The following is a 22,051-nucleotide window of genomic DNA, read 5'->3' on the forward strand; positions in this document are numbered from 1 at the left end:
GCCGAGGGGTGGAAACGGGGTCGCGGGCGGTTGCGAGTTGGGGCTCGCAGCCGCCACTAAACGCGACCCCGGGACGGATAGCGGCGGGATGGAGTGGCCCCGTCCCGCCGCTATGAGGCAGTGTGTCTACTGGGGGGACCGGTCCCCCCGGGGGATGGGCGCGAAAGCGCGGGCACGGGGAGGATACCGGAAGAATGCTTCGAGCGATTCCCGGTATCCTCCCAAAGCGTGCCGAAGGGTCACCGTGGGGTTTTTAGTGGGTAGGTCCCGCGCCTGTCGTTGTACGGGCGCGGGGAATCCCACACACCCCTCCCACCTCTCCCCAAGGAGGTGGGAGGGAGTCTTTCGAAGATTTTCCCCACGACAAAAAAAAAAAAAAAAAAAAAAAGTATGAGTCCGATGAGGGCAAATCCCAGACCTATCCCAGACCTAACATGCGTTATCCTGTAAAATATTGATACAAACCAGGTTTAATGGACTGTTTCAGTGTGGTACCACATTACTACGTGATCCAATCCAGAAATAGCCCAGGATCCAGCCATGAAGTATGAGAAATATGCGAAAGTATGAGCCTGATGTGGGCAAATCCTAGACCTAACCCAGACTTAACATGCGTTATCCTCTAAAATATTTATCAAGACCAGGTTTAATTGAATGTTTCAGTGTGGTACCACATTACTACGTGATCCAAACCAGTAAAAACCCAGGATCCGTTCAACAAGTATGTGAAGAATGCGAAAGTATGAGTATGATGAGTGAAAAACCCCGGCCTATCCTAGACCTAACATGCGCTATCCTCAAAAATATTCATCGAAACCTGGTTTAATCGACTGATTCCGTGTGGTACCACATTAATATGTGTTCCAAACCTGAAAATAACGCAGGATCTGTTCAACGAGTATGTGAAGTGTGCGAAAGTATGAGTCTGATGAGGGCAAATCCCAGACCTAACCCAGACCTAACATGCGTTATCCTCTGAAATATTTATCAAGACCAGGTTTAATTGATTGTTTCAGTGTGGTCCCACATTACTACGTGATCCAAGCCAGAAAAAACCCTCGATCAGGTCAACATGCATGTTAAAACTGCGAAAGTATGAGCCTGATGAGGGCAAATCCCAGACCTATCCCAGACCTAACATGCGATATCCTCAAAAATATTAATCGAAACCAGGTTTAATCGACTGTTTCAGTGTGGTACCATATTACTACGTGATCCAAACCAGAGAATACACAGGATCCGTTCAACAAGTATGTGAAGAGTGCGAAAGTATGAGTCTGATGAGTGAAAATCCCAGACCTAACCTAGACCTAACATGCGTTATCCTCTAAAATATTGATCCAAACCAGGTTTAGTGGACTGTTTCAGTGTGGTACCACACTACTACGTGATCCAAACCAGAAAAAACCCAGGATCTGTTCAACAAGTATGTGAAAAACGCGAAAGTATGAGTCTGATGAGGGCAAATCCCAGCCCTATCCCAGACCTAACATGCGTTATCCTGTAAAATATTGATACAAACCAGGTTTAATGGACTGTTACAGTGTGGTACCACATTACTACGTGATCCAATCCAGAAATAGCCCAGGATCCAGCCATGAAGTATGAGAAATATGCGAAAGTGTGAGCCTGATGGGGGTAAATCCTAGACCTAACCCAGACCTAACATGCGTTATCCTCTAAAATATTTATCAAGACCAGGTTTAATTGAATGTTTCAGTGTGGTACCACATTACTACGTGATCCAATCCAGAAATAGCCCAGGATCTAGCCATGAAGTATGAGAAATATGCGAAAGTATGAGCCTGACAAGGGGAAATCCTAGACCTAACCCAGACCTAACATGCGTTATCCTCTAAAATATTTATCAAGACCAGGTTTAATTGAATGTTTCAGTGTGGTACCACAATACTACGTGATCCAAACCAGTAAAAACCCAGGATCTGTTCCACAAGTATGTGAAAAACGCGAAAGTATGAGCCTGATGAGGGCAAATCCCTGACCTGTCCCAGACCTAACATGCGAGATCCTCAAAAATATTAATCGAAACCAGGTTTAATCGACTGTTTCAGTGTGGTACCATATTACTACGTGATCCAAACCAGAGAAAACACAGGATCCGTTCAACAAGTATGTGAAGAATGCGAAAGTATGAGTCTGATGAGTGAAAATCCCAGACCTAACCTAGACCTAACACGCGTTATCCTCTAAAATAATGATCCAAACCAGGTTTAGTGGACTGCTTCAGTGTGGTACCACACTACTACGTGATCCAAACCAGAAAAAACCCAGGATCTGTTCAACAAGTATGTGAAAAACGCGAAAGTATGAGTCTGATGAGGGCAAATCCCAGACCTATCCCAGACCTAACATGCGTTATCCTGTAAAATATTGATACAAACCAGGTCTAGTGGACTGTTTCAGTGTGGTACCACATTACTACGTGATCCAATCCAGAAATAGCCCAGGATCCAGCCATGAAGTATGAGAAATATGCGAAAGCATGAGCCTGATGTGGGCAAATCCTAGACCTAACCCAGACCTAACATGCGTTATCCTCTAAAATATTTATCAAGACCAGGTTTAATTGAATGTTTCAGTGTGGTACCACATTACTACGTGATCCAAACCAGTAAAAACCCAGGTTCCGTTCAACAAGTATGTGAAGAATGCGAAAGTATGAGTCTGAAGAGTGAACAACCCCGACCTATCCTAGACCTAACATGCGTTATCCTCAAAAATATTGATCGAAACCTGGTTTAATCGACTGATTCAGTGTGGTACCACATTACTATGTGATCCAAACCAGAAAATAACCCAGGATCTGTTCAACGAGTATGTGAAGTGTGCGAAAGTATGAGTCTGATGAGGGCAAATCCCAGACCTATCCCAGACCTAACATGCGTTATCCTCTGAAATATTTATCAAGACCAGGTTTAATTGATTGTTTCAGTGTGGTCCCACATTACTACGTGATTCAAACCAGAAAAAACCCAGGATCCGTTCAGCAAGTATGTGAAGAATGCGAAAATATGTGTCTGATGAGTGAAAATCCCAGACCTAACCTAGACCTAACATGCGTTATCCTCTAAAATATTGATCCAAACCAGGTTTAATGGACTGTTTCAGTGTGGTACCACTCTACTACGTGATCCAAACCAGAAAAAACCTAGGATCTGTTCAACAAGTATGAGAAAAACGCGAAAGTATGAGCCTGCTGAGGGCGAATCCCAGACCTATCCCAGACCTAACTTGCGTTATCCTCTAAAATATTAATCGAAACCAGGTTTAAATGACTGTTTCAGCGTGGTACCACATTAATACGTGATACAATCCAGAAACAGCTCAGGATCTAGTCATGAAGTATGAGAAATATGCGAAAGTATGAGCCTGACGAGGGCAAATCCTAGACCTAACCCAGACCTAACATGCGTTATCCTCTAAAATATTTATCATGACCAGGTTTAATTGATTGTTTCAGTGTGGTCCCACATTACTACGTGATCCAGACCAGAAAAAACCCAGGATCCGTTCAACAAGTATGTGAAGAATGCGAAAGTATGTGCCTGGTGAGGGCAAATCCTAGACCTAACCCAAACCTAACATGCGATATCCTCTAAAATATTTATCAAGACCAGGTTTAATTGAATGTTCCAGTGTGGTACCACACTACTGCGTGACACACACCGGAAAAAACCCAGGATCTGTTCAACACGTATGTGAAAAACGCGAAAGTATGAGCCTGATGAGGGCAAATCCCAGACCTATCCCAGACCTAACTTGCGCTATCCTCTAAAATATTGAACGAAACCAGGTTTAATTGACTGTTTCAGCGTGGTACCACATTACTACGTGATACAATCCAGAAAAAGCCCAGGATCTAGCCATCAAGTATGAGAAATATGCGAAAGAATGAGCCTGATGAGAGCAAATCCCACACCTAACCGAGACCTAACGTGAATTATTCTTTAAAATATTGATAGAAACCAGGTTTAATTGACTGTTTCAGTGTGGTCCCACATTACTACGTGATCCAAACCAGAAAATAACCCAGGATCTGTTCAACGAGTATGTGAAGTGTGCGAAAGTATGAGTCTGATGAGGGCAAATCCCAGACCTATCCCAGACCTAACATGCGTCATCCTCTAAAATATTTATCAAGACCAGGTTTAATTGATTGTTTCAGTGTGGTCCAACATTACTACGTGATCCAAACCAGAAAAAACCCAGGATCCGTTCAACAAGTATGTGAAGAATGCGAAAGTATGAGTCTGATGAGTGAAAATCCCAGACCTAACCTAGACCTAACATGCGTTATCCTCTAAAATATTGATCCAAACCATGTTTAATGGACTGTTTCAGTGTGGTACTACATTACTACGTGATCCAAACCGGAAAAAACCCAGGATCTGTTCAACAGGTATGTGAAAAACGTGAAAGTATGAGCCTGATGAGGGCAAATCCCAGACCTATCCCAGACCTAACTTGCGTTATCCTCTAAAATATTTATCAAGACCAGGTTTAATTGACTGTTTCAGTGTGGTACCACATTACTACGCGATCCAATCCAGAAATAGCCCAGGATCCAGCCATGAAGTATGAGAAATATGCGAAAGTGTGAGCCTGATGGGGGCAAATCCTAGACCTAACCCAGACCTAACATGCGTTATCCTCTAAAATATTTATCAAGACCAGGTTTAATTGAATGTTTCAGTGTGGTACCACATTACTACGTGATCCAATCCAGAAATAGCCCAGGATCTAGCCATGAAGTATGAGAAATATGCGAAAGTATGAGCCTGACAAGGGCAAATCCTAGACCTAACCCGGACCTAACATGCGTTATCCTCTAAAATATTTATCAAGACCAGGTTTAATTGAATGTTTCAGTGTGGTACCACATTACTACGTGATCCAAACCAGTAAAAACCCAGGATCTGTTCCACAAGTATGTGAAAAACGCGAAAGTATGAGCCTGATGAGGGCAAATCCCAGACCTAACCTAGACCTAACATGCGTTATTCTCTAAAATATTGATCGAAACCAGGTTTAATTGACTGTTTCAGTGTGGTACCACATTACTACGTGATCCAAACCAGAAAAAACCCAGGATCCGTTCAACAAGTATGTGAAGAATGCGAAAATATGAGTCCGATGAGTGAAAATCCCAGGCCTAACCTAGACCTAACATGCGTTATCCTCCAAAATATTGATCGAAACCTGGTTTAATCCACTGTTTCAGTGTGGTACCACATTACTACGTGACCCAAACCAGAAAAAACCCTCGATCAGGTCAACATGCATGTTAAAACTGCGAAAGTATGAGCCTGATGAGGGCAAATCCCAGACCTATCCCAGACCTAACATGCGATATCCTCAAAAATATTAATCGAAACCAGGTTTAATCGACTGTTTCAGTGTGGTACCATATTACTACGTGATCCAAACCGGAGAAAACACAGGATCCGTTCAACAAGTATGTGAAGAATACGAATGTATGAGTCTGATGAGTGAAAATTCCAAGCCCTCACCTAGACCTAACATGCGTTATCCTCTAAAATATTGATCCAAACCAGGTTTAGTGGACTGTTTCAGTGTGGTACCACACTACTACGTGATCCAAACCAGAAAAAACCCAGGATCTGTTCAACAAGTATGTGAAAAACGCGAAAGTATGTGTCCGATGAGGGCAAATCCCAGACCTATCCCAGACCTAACATGCGTTATCCTGTAAAATATTGATACAAACCAGGTTTAATGGACTGTTTCAGTGTGGTACCACATTACTACGTGATCCAATCCAGAAATAGCCCAGGATCCAGCCATGAAGTATGAGAAATATGCGAAAGTATGAGCCTGATGAGGGCAAATCCCTGACCTGTCCCAGACCTAACATGCGAGATCCTCAAAAATATTAATCGAAACCAGGTTTAATCGACTGTTTCAGTGTGGTACCATATTACTACGTGATCCAAACCAGAGAAAACACAGGATCCGTTCAACAAGTATGTGAAGAATGCGAAAGTATGAGTCTGATGAGTGAAAATCCCAGACCTAACCTAGACCTAACACGCGTTATCCTCTAAAATAATGATCCAAACCAGGTTTAGTGGACTGCTTCAGTGTGGTACCACACTACTACGTGATCCAAACCAGAAAAAACCCAGGATCTGTTCAACAAGTATGTGAAAAACGCGAAAGTATGAGTCTGATGAGGGCAAATCCCAGACCTATCCCAGACCTAACATGCGTTATCCTGTAAAATATTGATACAAACCAGGTCTAATGGACTGTTTCAGTGTGGTACCACATTACTACGTGATCCAATCCAGAAATAGCCCAGGATCCAGCCATGAAGTATGAGAAATATGCGAAAGCATGAGCCTGATGTGGGCAAATCCTAGACCTAACCCAGACCTAACATGCGTTATCCTCTAAAATATTTATCAAGACCAGGTTTAATTGAATGTTTCAGTGTGGTACCACATTACTACGTGATCCAAACCAGTAAAAACCCAGGTTCCGTTCAACAAGTATGTGAAGAATGCGAAAGTATGAGTCTGAAGAGTGAACAACCCCGACCTATCCTAGACCTAACATGCGTTATCCTCAAAAATATTGATCGAAACCTGGTTTAATCGACTGATTCAGTGTGGTACCACATTACTATGTGATCCAAACCAGAAAATAACCCAGGATCTGTTCAACGAGTATGTGAAGTGTGCGAAAGTATGAGTCTGATGAGGGCAAATCCCAGACCTATCCCAGACCTAACATGCGTTATCCTCTGAAATATTTATCAAGACCAGGTTTAATTGATTGTTTCAGTGTGGTCCCACATTACTACGTGATTCAAACCAGAAAAAACCCAGGATCCGTTCAGCAAGTATGTGAAGAATGCGAAAATATGTGTCTGATGAGTGAAAATCCCAGACCTAACCTAGACCTAACATGCGTTATCCTCAAAAATATTGATCCAAACCAGGTTTAATGGACTGTTTCAGTGTGGTACCACTCTACTACGTGATCCAAACCAGAAAAAACCTAGGATCTGTTCAACAAGTATGTGAAAAACGCGAAAGTATGAGCCTGCTGAGGGCGAATCCCAGACCTATCCCAGACCTAACTTGCGTTATCCTCTAAAATATTAATCGAAACCAGGTTTAAATGACTGTTTCAGCGTGGTACCACATTAATACGTGATACAATCCAGAAACAGCTCAGGATCTAGTCATGAAGTATGAGAAATATGCGAAAGTATGAGCCTGACGAGGGCAAATCCTAGACCTAACCCAGACCTAACATGCGTTATCCTCTAAAATATTTATCATGACCAGGTTTAATTGATTGTTTCAGTGTGGTCCCACATTACTACGTGATCCAGACCAGAAAAAACCCAGGATCCGTTCAACAAGTATGTGAAGAATGCGAAAGTATGTGCCTGGTGAGGGCAAATCCTAGACCTAACCCAAACCTAACATGCGATATCCTCTAAAATATTTATCAAGACCAGGTTTAATTGAATGTTCCAGTGTGGTACCACACTACTGCGTGACACACACCGGAAAAAACCCAGGATCTGGTCAACACGTATGTGAAAAACGCGAAAGTATGAGCCTGATGAGGGCAAATCCCAGACCTATCCCAGACCTAACTTGCGCTATCCTCTAAAATATTGAACGAAACCAGGTTTAATTGACTGTTTCAGCGTGGTACCACATTACTACGTGATACAATCCAGAAAAAGCCCAGGATCTAGCCATCAAGTATGAGAAATATGCGAAAGAATGAGCCTGATGAGAGCAAATCCCAGACCTAACCGAGACCTAACGTGAATTATTCTTTAAAATATTGATAGAAACCAGGTTTAATTGACTGTTTCAGTGTGGTCCCACATTACTACGTGATCCAAACCAGAAAATAACCCAGGATCTGTTCAACGAGTATGTGAAGTGTGCGAAAGTATGAGTCTGATGAGGGCAAATCCCAGACCTATCCCAGACCTAACATGCGTCATCCTCTAAAATATTTATCAAGACCAGGTTTAATTGATTGTTTCAGTGTGGTCCAACATTACTACGTGATCCAAACCAGAAAAAACCCAGGATCCGTTCAACAAGTATGTGAAGAATGCGAAAGTATGAGTCTGATGAGTGAAAATCCCAGACCTAACCTAGACCTAACATGCGTTATCCTCTAAAATATTGATCCAAACCATGTTTAATGGACTGTTTCAGTGTGGTACTACATTACTACGTGATCCAAACCGGAAAAAACCCAGGATCTGTTCAACAGGTATGTGAAAAACGTGAAAGTATGAGCCTGATGAGGGCAAATCCCAGACCTATCCCAGACCTAACTTGCGTTATCCTCTAAAATATTTATCAAGACCAGGTTTAATTGACTGTTTCAGTGTGGTACCACATTACTACGCGATCCAATCCAGAAATAGCCCAGGATCCAGCCATGAAGTATGAGAAATATGCGAAAGTGTGAGCCTGATGGGGGCAAATCCTAGACCTAACCCAGACCTAACATGCGTTATCCTCTAAAATATTTATCAAGACCAGGTTTAATTGAATGTTTCAGTGTGGTACCACATTACTACGTGATCCAATCCAGAAATAGCCCAGGATCTAGCCATGAAGTATGAGAAATATGCGAAAGTATGAGCCTGACAAGGGCAAATCCTAGACCTAACCCGGACCTAACATGCGTTATCCTCTAAAATATTTATCAAGACCAGGTTTAATTGAATGTTTCAGTGTGGTACCACATTACTACGTGATCCAAACCAGTAAAAACCCAGGATCTGTTCCACAAGTATGTGAAAAACGCGAAAGTATGAGCCTGATGAGGGCAAATCCCAGACCTAACCTAGACCTAACATGCGTTATTCTCTAAAATATTGATCGAAACCAGGTTTAATTGACTGTTTCAGTGTGGTACCACATTACTACGTGATCCAAACCAGAAAAAACCCAGGATCCGTTCAACAAGTATGTGAAGAATGCGAAAATATGAGTCCGATGAGTGAAAATCCCAGGCCTAACCTAGACCTAACATGCGTTATCCTCCAAAATATTGATCGAAACCTGGTTTAATCCACTGTTTCAGTGTGGTACCACATTACTACGTGACCCAAACCAGAAAAAACCCTCGATCAGGTCAACATGCATGTTAAAACTGCGAAAGTATGAGCCTGATGAGGGCAAATCCCAGACCTATCCCAGACCTAACATGCGATATCCTCAAAAATATTAATCGAAACCAGGTTTAATCGACTGTTTCAGTGTGGTACCATATTACTACGTGATCCAAACCGGAGAAAACACAGGATCCGTTCAACAAGTATGTGAAGAATACGAATGTATGAGTCTGATGAGTGAAAATTCCAAGCCCTCACCTAGACCTAACATGCGTTATCCTCTAAAATATTGATCCAAACCAGGTTTAGTGGACTGTTTCAGTGTGGTACCACACTACTACGTGATCCAAACCAGAAAAAACCCAGGATCTGTTCAACAAGTATGTGAAAAACGCGAAAGTATGTGTCCGATGAGGGCAAATCCCAGACCTATCCCAGACCTAACATGCGTTATCCTGTAAAATATTGATACAAACCAGGTTTAATGGACTGTTTCAGTGTGGTACCACATTACTACGTGATCCAATCCAGAAATAGCCCAGGATCCAGCCATGAAGTATGAGAAATATGCGAAAGTATGAGCCTGATGTGGGCAAATCCTAGACCTAACCCAGACTTAACATGCGTTATCCTCTAAAATATTTATCAAGACCAGGTTTAATTGTATGTTTCAGTGTGGTACCACATTACTACGTGATCCAAACCAGTAAAAACCCAGGTTCCGTTCAACAAGCATGTGAAGAATGCGAAAGTATGAGTCTGATGAGTGAACACCCCCGACCTATCCTAGACCTAACATGCGTTATCCTCAAAAATATTGATCGAAACCTGGTTTAATCGACTGATTCAGTGTGGTACCACATTAATATGTGTTCCAAACCAGAAAATAACGCAGGATCTGTTCAACGAGTATGTGAACTGTGCGAAAGTATGAGTCTGATGAGGGCAAGTCCCAGACCTAACCTAGACCTAACATGCGTTATCCTCTAAAATATTGATCCAAACCAGGTATAATGGACTGTTTCACTGTGGTACCACACTACTACGTGACCCAAACCGGAAAAAACCCAGGATCTGTTCAACAAGTACGTGAAAAACGCGAAAGTATGAGCCTGATGAGGGCAAATCCCAGACCTATCCCAGACCTAACTTGCGTTATCCTCTAAAATATTGAACGAAACCAGGTTTAATTGATTGTTTCAGCGTGGTACCACATTACTACGTGATACAATCCAGAAACAGCCCAGGATCTAGCCATGAAGTATGAGAAATATGCGAAGGTATGAGCCTGATGAGGGCAAATCCTAGACCTAACCCAGACCTAACATGCGTTATCCTCTAAAATATTTATCAAGACCAGGTTTAATTGTATGTTTCAGTGTGGTACCACATTACTACGTGATCCAAACCAGTAAAAACCCAGGTTCCGTTCAACAAGCATGTGAAGAATGCGAAAGTATGAGTCTGATGAGTGAAAACCCTCGACCTATCCTAGACCTAACATGCGTTATCCTCAAAAATATTGATCGAAACCTGGTTTAATCGACTGATTCAGTGTGGTACCACATTACTATGTGATCCAAACCAGAAAATAACCCAGGATCTGTGCAACGAGTATGTGAAGTGTGCGAAAGTATGAGTCGGATGAGGGCAAATCCCAGACCTATCCCAGACCTAACATGCGTTATCCTCTGAAATATTTATCAAGACCAGGTTTAATTGATTGTTTCAGTGCGGTCCCACATTACTACGTGATCCAAACCAGAAAAAACCCAGGATCCGTTCAGCAAGTATGTGAAGAATGCGAAAATATGTGTCTGATGAGTGAAAATCCCAGACCTAACCTAGACCTAACATGCGTTATCCTCTAAAATATTGATCCAAACCAGGTTTAATGGACTGTTTCAGTGTGGTACCACTCTACTACGTGATCCAAACCAGAAAAAACCTAGGATCTGTTCAACAAGTATGTGAAAAACGCGAAAGTATGAGCCTGCTGAGGGCGAATCCCAGACCTATCCCAGACCTAACTTGCGTTATCCTCTAAAATATTGATCGGAACCAGGTTTAAATGACTGTTTCAGCGTGGTACCACATTAATACGTGATACAATCCAGAAACAGCTCAGGATCTAGTCATGAAGTATGAGAAATATGCGAAAGTATGAGCCTGACGAGGGCAAATCCTAGACCTAACCCAGACCTAACATGCGTTATCCTCTAAAATATTTATCATGGCCAGGTTTAATTGATTGTTTCAGTGTGGTCCCACATTACTACGTGATCCAATCCAGAAATAGCCCAGGATCTAGCCATGAAGTATGAGAAATATGCGAAAGTATGAGCCTGACAAGGGCAAATCCTAGACCTAACCCAGACCTAACATGCGTTATCCTCTAAAATATTTATCAAGACCAGGTTTAATTGAATGTTTCAGTGTGGTACCACATTACTACGTGATCCAAACCAGTAAAAACCCAGGATCTGTTCCACAAGTATGTGAAAAACGCGAAAGTATGAGTCCGATGAGTGAAAATCCCAGGCCTAACCTAGACCTAACATGCGTTATCCTCCAAAATATTGATCGAAACCTGGTTTAATCCACTGTTTCAGTGTGGTACCACATTACTACGTGACCCAAACCAGAAAAAACCCTCGATCAGGTCAACATGCATGTTAAAACTGCGAAAGTATGAGCCTGATGAGGGCAAATCCCAGACCTATCCCAGACCTAACATGCGATATCCTCAAAAATATTAATCGAAACCAGGTTTAATCGACTGTTTCAGTGTGGTACCATATTACTACGTGATCCAAACCGGAGAAAACACAGGATCCGTTCAACAAGTATGTGAAGAATGCGAATGTATGAGTCTGATGAGTGAAAATTCCAAGCCCTCACCTAGACCTAACATGCGTTATCCTCTAAAATATTGATCCAAACCAGGTTTAGTGGACTGTTTCAGTGTGGTACCACACTACTACGTGATCCAAACCAGAAAAAACCCAGGATCTGTTCAACAAGTATGTGAAAAACGCGAAAGTATGAGCCTGATGAGGGCAAATCCCAGACCTATCCCAGACCTAACTTGCGTTGTCCTCTAAGATATTGATGGAAACCAGGTTTAATTGACTGTTTCAGTGTTGTACTTCATTACTACGTGATGCAATCCAGAAACAGCTCAGGATCTAGCCATCAAGTATGAGAAATATGCGAAAGAATGAGCCTGATGAGAGCAAATCCCACACCTAACCGAGACCTAACGTGAATTATTCTTTAAAATGTTGATAGAAACCAGGTTTAATTGACTGTTTCAGTGTGGTCCCACATTACTACGTGATCCAAACCAGAAAAAACCCAGGATCCGTTCAACAAGTATGTGAAGAATGCGAAAGTATGAGTCTGATGAGTGAAAATCCCAGGCCTAACCTAGACCTAACATGCGTTATCCCCAAAAATATTCATCGAAACCTGGTTTAATCGACGGTTTCAGTGTGGTACCACACTACTACGTGATCCAAACCAGAAAAAACCCAGGATCTGTTCAACAAGTATGTGAAAAACGCGAAAGTATGAGCCTGATGAGGGCAAATCCCAGACCTATCCCAGACCTAACTTGCGTTGTCCTCTAAGATATTGATGGAAACCAGGTTTAATTGACTGTTTCAGTGTTGTACTTCATTACTACGTGATGCAATCCAGAAAAAGCCCGGGATCTAGCCGTCAAGTATGAGAAATATGCGAAAGAATGAGCCTGATGAGAGCAAATCCCAGACCTAACCTAGACCTAACATGAATTATTCTCTAAAATATTGATCGAAACCAGGTTTAATTGACTGTTTCAGTGTGGTCCCACATTACTACGTGATCCAAACCAGAAAATAACCCAGGATCTGTTCAACGAGTATGTGAAGTGTGCGAAAGTATGAGTCTGATGAGGGCAAATCCCAGACCTATCCCAGACCTAACATGCGTCATCCTCTAAAATATTTATCAAGACCAGGTTTAATTGATTGTTTCAGTGTGGTCCAACATTACTACGTGACCCAAACCAGAAAAAACCCAGGATCCGTTCAACAAGTATGTGAAGAATGCGAAAGTATGAGTCTGATGAGTGAAAATCCCAGACCTAACCTAGACCTAACATGCGTTATCCTCTAAAATATTGATCCAAACCATGTTAAATGGACTGTTTCAGTGTGGTACTACATTACTACGTAATCCAAACCGGAAAAAACCCAGGATCTGTTCAACAGGTATGTGAAAAACGTGAAAGTATGTGCCTGATGAGGGCAAATCCCAGACCTATCCCAGACCTAACTTGCGTTATCCTCTAAAATATTTATCAAGACCAGGTTTAATTGACTGTTTCAGTGTGGTACCACATTACTACGCGATCCAATCCAGAAATAGCCCAGGATCCAGCCATGAAGTATGAGAAATATGCGAAAGTGTGAGCCTGATGGGGGCAAATCCTAGACCTAACCCAGACCTAACATGCGTTATCCTCTAAAATATTTATCAAGACCAGGTTTAATTGAATGTTTCAGTGTGGTACCACATTACTACGTGATCCAATCCAGATATAGCCCAGGATCTAGCCATGAAGTATGAGAAATATGCGAAAGTATGAGCCTGACAAGGGCAAATCCTAGACCTAACCCAGACCTAACATGCGTTATCCTCTAAAATATTTATCAAGACCAGGTTTAATTGAATGTTTCAGTGTGGTACCACATTACTACGTGATCCAAACCAGTAAAAACCCAGGTTCTGTTCCACAAGTATGTGAAAAACGCGAAAGTATGAGTCCGATGAGTGAAAATCCCAGGCCTAACCTAGACCTAACATGCGTTATCCTCCAAAATATTGATCGAAACCTGGTTTAATCCACTGTTTCAGTGTGGTACCACATTACTACGTGACCCAAACCAGAAAAAACCCTCGATCAGGTCAACATGCATGTTAAAACTGCGAAAGTATGAGCCTGATGAGGGCAAATCCCAGACCTATCCCAGACCTAACATGCGATATCCTCAAAAATATTAATCGAAACCAGGTTTAATCGACTGTTTCAGTGTGGTACCATATTACTACGTGATCCAAACCGGAGAAAACACAGGATCCGTTCAACAAGTATGTGAAGAATGCGAATGTATGAGTCTGATGAGTGAAAATTCCAAGCCCTCACCTAGACCTAACATGCGTTATCCTCTAAAATATTGATCCAAACCAGGTTTAGTGGACTGTTTCAGTGTGGTACCACACTACTACGTGATCCAAACCAGAAAAAACCCAGGATCTGTTCAACAAGTATGTGAAAAACGCGAAAGTATGTGTCCGATGAGGGCAAATCCCAGACCTATCCCAGACCTAACATGCGTTATCCTGTAAAATATTGATACAAACCAGGTTTAATGGACTGTTTCAGTGTGGTACCACATTACTACGTGATCCAATCCAGAAATAGCCCAGGATCCAGCCATGAAGTATGAGAAATATGCGAAAGTATGAGCCTGATGTGGGCAAATCCTAGACCTAACCCAGACTTAACATGCGTTATCCTCTAAAATATTTATCAAGACCAGGTTTAATTGTATGTTTCAGTGTGGTACCACATTACTACGTGATCCAAACCAGTAAAAACCCAGGTTCCGTTCAACAAGCATGTGAAGAATGCGAAGGTTTGAGTCTGATGAGTGAAAACCCCCGACCTATCCTAGACCTAACATGCGTTATCCTCAAAAATATTGATCGAAACCTGGTTTAATCGACTGATTCAGTGTGGTACCACATTAATATGTGTTCCAAACCAGAAAATAACGCAGGATCTGTTCAACGAGTATGTGAACTGTGCGAAAGTATGAGTCTGATGAGGGCAAGTCCCAGACCTAACCTAGACCTAACATGCGTTATCCTCTAAAATATTGATCCAAACCAGGTATAATGGACTGTTTCAGTGTGGTACCACACTACTACGTGACCCAAACCGGAAAAAACCCAGGATCTGTTCAACAAGTACGTGAAAAACGCGAAAGTATGAGCCTGATGAGGGCAAATCCCAGACCTATCCCAGACCTAACTTGCGTTATCCTCTAAAATATTGAACGAAACCAGGTTTAATTGATTGTTTCAGCGTGGTACCACATTACTACGTGATACAATCCAGAAACAGCCCAGGATCTAGCCATGAAGTATGAGAAATATGCGAAAGTATGAGCCTGATGAGGGCAAATCCTAGACCTAACCCAGACCTAACATGCGTTATCCTCTAAAATATTTATCAAGACCAGGTTTAGTTGACTGTTTCAGTGTTGTACTTCATTACTACGTGATGCAATCCAGAAAAAGCCCAGGATCTAGCCATCAAGTATGAGAAATATGAGAAAGAGTGAGCCTGATGAGAGCAAATCCCAGACCTAACCTAGACCTAGCATGAATTGTTCTCTAAAATATTGATCAAAACCAGGTTTAATTGACTGTTTCAGTGTGGTACCACATTACTACGTGATCCAATCCAGAAATTGCCCAGGATCCAGGCATGAAGTATGAGAAATATGCGAAAGCATGAGCCTGATGAGGGCAAATCCTAGACCTAACCCAGACCTAACATGCGTTATCCTCTAAAATATTTATCAAGACCAGGTTTAATTGATTCTTTCAGTGTGGTCCCACATTACTACGTGATCCAAACCAGAAAAAACCCAGGATCCGTTCAGCAAGTATGTGAAGAATGCGAAAGTATGTGTCTGATGAGTGAAAATCCCAGACCTAACCTAGACCTAACATGCGTTATCCTCTAAAATATTGATCCAAACCAGGTTTAATGGACTGTTTCAGTGTGGTACCACTCTACTACGTGATCCAAACCAGAAAAAACCTAGGATCTGTTCAACAAGTATGTGAAAAACGCGAAAGTATGAGCCTGCTGAGGGCGAATTCTAGACCTATCCCAGACCTAACTTGCGTTATCCTCTAAAATAATGATCGAAACCAGGTTTAATTGACTGTTTCAGCGTGGTACCACATTAATACGTGATACAATCCAGAAGCAGCCCAGGATCTAGCCATGAAGTATGAGAAATATGCGAAAGTATGAGCCTGACGAGGGCAAATCCTAGACCTAACCCAAACCTAACATGCGTTATCCTCTAAAATATTTATCAAGACCAGGTTTAATTGAATGTTCCAGTGTGGTACAACACTACTGCGTGGCCCACACCGGAAAAAAACCCAGGATCTGTTCAACACGTATGTGAAAAACGCGAAAGTATGAGCCTGATGATGGCAAATCCCAGACCTATCCCAGACCTTACTTGCGTTATCCTCTAAAATATTGAACGAAACCAGGTTTAATTGACTGTTTCAGCGTGGTACCACATTACTACGTGATACAATCCAGAAACAGCACAGGATCTAGCCATGAAGTATGAGAAATATGCGAAAGTATGAGCCTGGTGAGGGCAAATCCTAGACCTAACCCAAACCTAACATGCGTTATCCTCTAAAATATTTATCAAGACCAGGTTTAATTGAATGTTTCAGTGTGGTACCACATTACTACGTGATCCAAACCAGTAAAAACCCAGGATCTGTTCCACAAGTATGTGAAAAACGCGAAAGTATGAGCCTGATGAGGGCAAATCCCAGACCTAACCTAGACCTAACATGCGTTATTCTCTAAAATATTGATCGAAACCAGGTTTAATTGACTGTTTCAGTGGGGTACCACATTACTACGTGATCCAAACCAGAAAAAACCCAGGATCCGTTCAACAAGTATGTGAAGAATGCGAAAATATGAGTCTGATGAGTGAAAATCCCAGGCCTAACCTAGACCTAACATGCGTTATCCTCCAAAATATTGATCGAAACCTGGTTTAACCCACTGTTTCAGTGTGGTACCACATTACTACGTGACCCAAACCAGAAAAAACCCTCGATCAGGTCAACATGCATGTTAAAACTGCGAAAGTATGAGCCTGATGAGGGCAAATCCCAGACCTGTCCCAGACCTAACATGCGATATCCTCAAAAATATTAATCGAAACCAGGTTTAATCGACTGTTTCAGTGTGGTACCATATTACTACGTGATCCAAACCAGAAAAAAACCCAGGATTCGTTCAACAAGTATGTGAAGAATGCGAAAGTATGAGTCTGATGTGTGAAAATCCCAGGCCTATCCTAGACCTAACATGCGTTATCCTCAAAAATATTGATCGAAACCTGGTTTAATCGACTGATTCAGTGTGGTACCGCATTAATATGTGTTCCAAACCAGAGAAAACACAGGATCCGTTCAACGAGTATGTGAAGTGTGCGAAAGAATGAGCCTGATGAGAGCAAATCGCAGACCTAACCTAGACCTAACATGAATTATTCTCTAAAATATTGATCGAAACCAGGTTTAATTGACAGTTTCAGTGTGGTCCCACATTACTACGTGATCCAAACCAGAAAAAACCCAGGATCCGTTCAACAAGTATGTGAAGAATGCGAAAGTATGAGTCTGATGAGTGAAAATCCCAGGCCTATCCTAGACCTAACATGCGTTATCCTCAAAAATATTGATCGAAACCTGGTTTAATCGACTGATTCAGTGTGGTACCGCATTAATATGTGTTCCAAACCAGAAAATAAGGCAGGATCTGTTCAACGAGTATGTGGAGTGTGCGAAAGTATGAGTCTGATGAGGGCAAATCCCAGACCTAACCTAGACCTAACATGCGTTATCCTCTAAAATATTGATCCAAACCAGGTTTAATGGACTGTTTCAGTGTGGTACCACACTACTATGTGACCCAAACCGGAAAAAACCCAGGATCTGTTCAACATGTATGTGAAAAACGCGAAAGTATGAGCCTGATGAGGGCAAATCCCAGACCTATCCCAGACCTAACTTGCGTTATCCTCTAAAATATTGAACGAAACCAGGTTTAATTGACTGTTTCAGCGTGGTACTACATTACTACGTGATACAATCCAGAAACAGCCCAGGATCTAGCCATGAAGTATGAGAAATATGCGAAAGTATGAGCCTGATGAGGGCAAATCCTAGACCTAACCCAGACCTAACATGCGTTATCCTCTAAAATATTTATCAAGACCAGGTTTAATTGAATGTTTCAGTGTGGTACCACATTACTACGTGATCCAAACCAGTAAAAACCCAGGTTCCGTTCAACAAGTATGTGAAGAATGCGAAAGTATGAGTCTGATGAGTGAAAAACCCCGACCTATCCTAGACCTAGCATGCGTTATCCTCAAAAATATTGATCGAAACCTGGTTTAATCGACTGATTCAGTGTGGTACCACATTACTATGTGATCCAAACCAGAAAATAACCCAGGATCTGTTCAACGAGTATGTGAAGTGTGCGAAAGTATGAGTCTGATGAGGGCAAATCCCAGACCTATCCCAGACCTAACATGCGTTATCCTCTGAAATATTTATCAAGACCAGGTTTAATTGATTGTTTCAGTGTGGTCCCACATTACTACGTGATCCAAACCAGAAAAAACCCAGGATCCGCTCAGCAAGTATGTGAAGAATGCGAAAGTATGTGTCTGATGAGTGAAAATCCCAGACCTAACCTAGACCTAACATGCGTTATCCTCTAAAATATTGATCCAAACCAGGTTTAATGGACTGTTTCAGTGTGGTACCACTCTACTACGTGATCCAAACCAGAAAAAACCTAGGATCTGTTCAACAAGTATGTGAAAAACGCGAAAGTATGAGCCTGCTGAGGGCGAATTCTAGACCTATCCCAGACCTAACTTGCGTTATCCTCTAAAATAATGATCGAAACCAGGTTTAATTGACTGTTTCAGCGTGGTACCACATTAATACGTGATACAATCCAGAAGCAGCCCAGGATCTAGCCATGAAGTATGAGAAATATGCGAAAGTATGAGCCTGACGAGGGCAAATCCTAGACCTAACCCAGACCTAACATGCGTTATCCTCTAAAATATTTATCATGACCAGGTTTAATTGATTGTTTCAGTGTGGTCCCACATTACTACGTGATCCAAACCAGAAAATACCCAGGATCCGTTCAACAAGTATGTGAAGAATGCGAAAGTATGAGCCTGGTGAGGGCAAATCCTAGACCTAACCCAAACCTAACATGCGTTATCCTCTAAAATATTTATCAAGACCAGGTTTAATTGAATGTTCCAGTGTGGTACAACACTACTGCGTGGCCCACACCGGAAAAAAACCTAGGATCTGTTCAACACGTATGTGAAAAACGCGAAAGTATGAGCCTGATGATGGCAAATCCCAGACCTATCCCAGACCTTACTTGCGTTATCCTCTAAAATATTGAACGAAACCAGGTTTAATTGACTGTTTCAGCGTGGTATCACATTACTACGTGATACAATCCAGAAACAGCACAGGATCTAGCCATGAAGTATGAGAAATATGCGAAAGTATGAGCCTGGTGAGGGCAAATCCTAGACCTAACCCAAACCTAACATGCGTTATCCTCTAAAATATTTATCAAGACCAGGTTTAATTGAATGTTTCAGTGTGGTACCACATTACTACGTGATCCAAACCAGTAAAAACCCAGGATCTGTTCCACAAGTATGTGAAAAACGCGAAAGTATGAGCCTGATGAGGGCAAATCCCAGACCTAACCTAGACCTAACATGCGTTATTCTCTAAAATATTGATCGAAACCAGGTTTAATTGACTGTTTCAGTGTGGTACCACATTACTACGTGATCCAAACTAGAAAAAACCCAGGATCCGTTCAACAAGTATGTGAAGAATGCGAAAATATGAGTCTGATGAGTGAAAATCCCAGGCCTAACCTAGACCTAACATGCGTTATCCTCCAAAATATTGATCGAAACCTGGTTTAACCCACTGTTTCAGTGTGGTACCACATTACTACGTGACCCAAACCAGAAAAAACCCTCGATCAGGTCAACATGCATGTTAAAACTGCGAAAGTATGAGCCTGATGAGGGCAAATCCCAGACCTGTCCCAGACCTAACATGCGATATCCTCAAAAATATTAATCGAAACCAGGTTTAATCGACTGTTTCAGCGTGGTACCACATTACTACGTGATACAATCCAGAAACAGCACAGGATCTAGCCATGAAGTATGAGAAATATGCGAAAGTATGAGCCTGGTGAGGGCAAATCCTAGACCTAACCCAAACCTAACATGCGTTATCCTCTAAAATATTTATCAAGACCAGGTTTAATTGAATGTTTCAGTGTGGTACCACATTACTACGTGATCCAAACCAGTAAAAACCCAGGATCTGTTCCACAAGTATGTGAAAAACGCGAAAGTATGAGCCTGATGAGGGCAAATCCCAGACCTAACCTAGACCTAACATGCGTTATTCTCTAAAATATTGATCGAAACCAGGTTTAATTGACTGTTTCAGTGGGGTACCACATTACTACGTGATCCAAACCAGAAAAAACCCAGGATCCGTTCAACAAGTATGTGAAGAATGCGAAAATATGAGTCTGATGAGTGAAAATCCCAGGCCTAACCTAGACCTAACATGCGTTATCCTCCAAAATATTGATCGAAACCTGGTTTAACCCACTGTTTCAGTGTGGTACCACATTACTACGTGACCCAAACCAGAAAAAACCCTCGATCAGGTCAACATGCATGTTAAAACTGCGAAAGTATGAGCCTGATGAGGGCAAATCCCAGACCTGTCCCAGACCTAACATGCGATATCCTCAAAAATATTAATCGAAACCAGGTTTAATCGACTGTTTCAGTGTGGTACCATATTACTACGTGATCCAAACCAGAAAAAAACCCAGGATTCGTTCAACAAGTATGTGAAGAATGCGAAAGTATGAGTCTGATGTGTGAAAATCCCAGGCCTATCCTAGACCTAACATGCGTTATCCTCAAAAATATTGATCGAAACCTGGTTTAATCGACTGATTCAGTGTGGTACCGCATTAATATGTGTTCCAAACCAGAGAAAACACAGGATCCGTTCAACGAGTATGTGAAGTGTGCGAAAGAATGAGCCTGATGAGAGCAAATCGCAGACCTAACCTAGACCTAACATGAATTATTCTCTAAAATATTGATCGAAACCAGGTTTAATTGACAGTTTCAGTGTGGTCCCACATTACTACGTGATCCAAACCAGAAAAAACCCAGGATCCGTTCAACAAGTATGTGAAGAATGCGAAAGTATGAGTCTGATGAGTGAAAATCCCAGGCCTATCCTAGACCTAACATGCGTTATCCTCAAAAATATTGATCGAAACCTGGTTTAATCGACTGATTCAGTGTGGTACCGCATTAATATGTGTTCCAAACCAGAAAATAAGGCAGGATCTGTTCAACGAGTATGTGGAGTGTGCGAAAGTATGAGTCTGATGAGGGCAAATCCCAGACCTAACCTAGACCTAACATGCGTTATCCTCTAAAATATTGATCCAAACCAGGTTTAATGGACTGTTTCAGTGTGGTACCACACTACTATGTGACCCAAACCGGAAAAAACCCAGGATCTGTTCAACATGTATGTGAAAAACGCGAAAGTATGAGCCTGATGAGGGCAAATCCCAGACCTATCCCAGACCTAACTTGCGTTATCCTCTAAAATATTGAACGAAACCAGGTTTAATTGACTGTTTCAGCGTGGTACTACATTACTACGTGATACAATCCAGAAACAGCCCAGGATCTAGCCATGAAGTATGAGAAATATGCGAAAGTATGAGCCTGATGAGGGCAAATCCTAGACCTAACCCAGACCTAACATGCGTTATCCTCTAAAATATTTATCAAGACCAGGTTTAATTGAATGTTTCAGTGTGGTACCACATTACTACGTGATCCAAACCAGTAAAAACCCAGGTTCCGTTCAACAAGTATGTGAAGAATG

Source organism: Colletes latitarsis, chromosome 3 (assembly GCF_051014445.1).
Source record: "Colletes latitarsis isolate SP2378_abdomen chromosome 3, iyColLati1, whole genome shotgun sequence".
Lineage (NCBI taxonomy): Eukaryota > Metazoa > Arthropoda > Insecta > Hymenoptera > Colletidae > Colletes > Colletes latitarsis.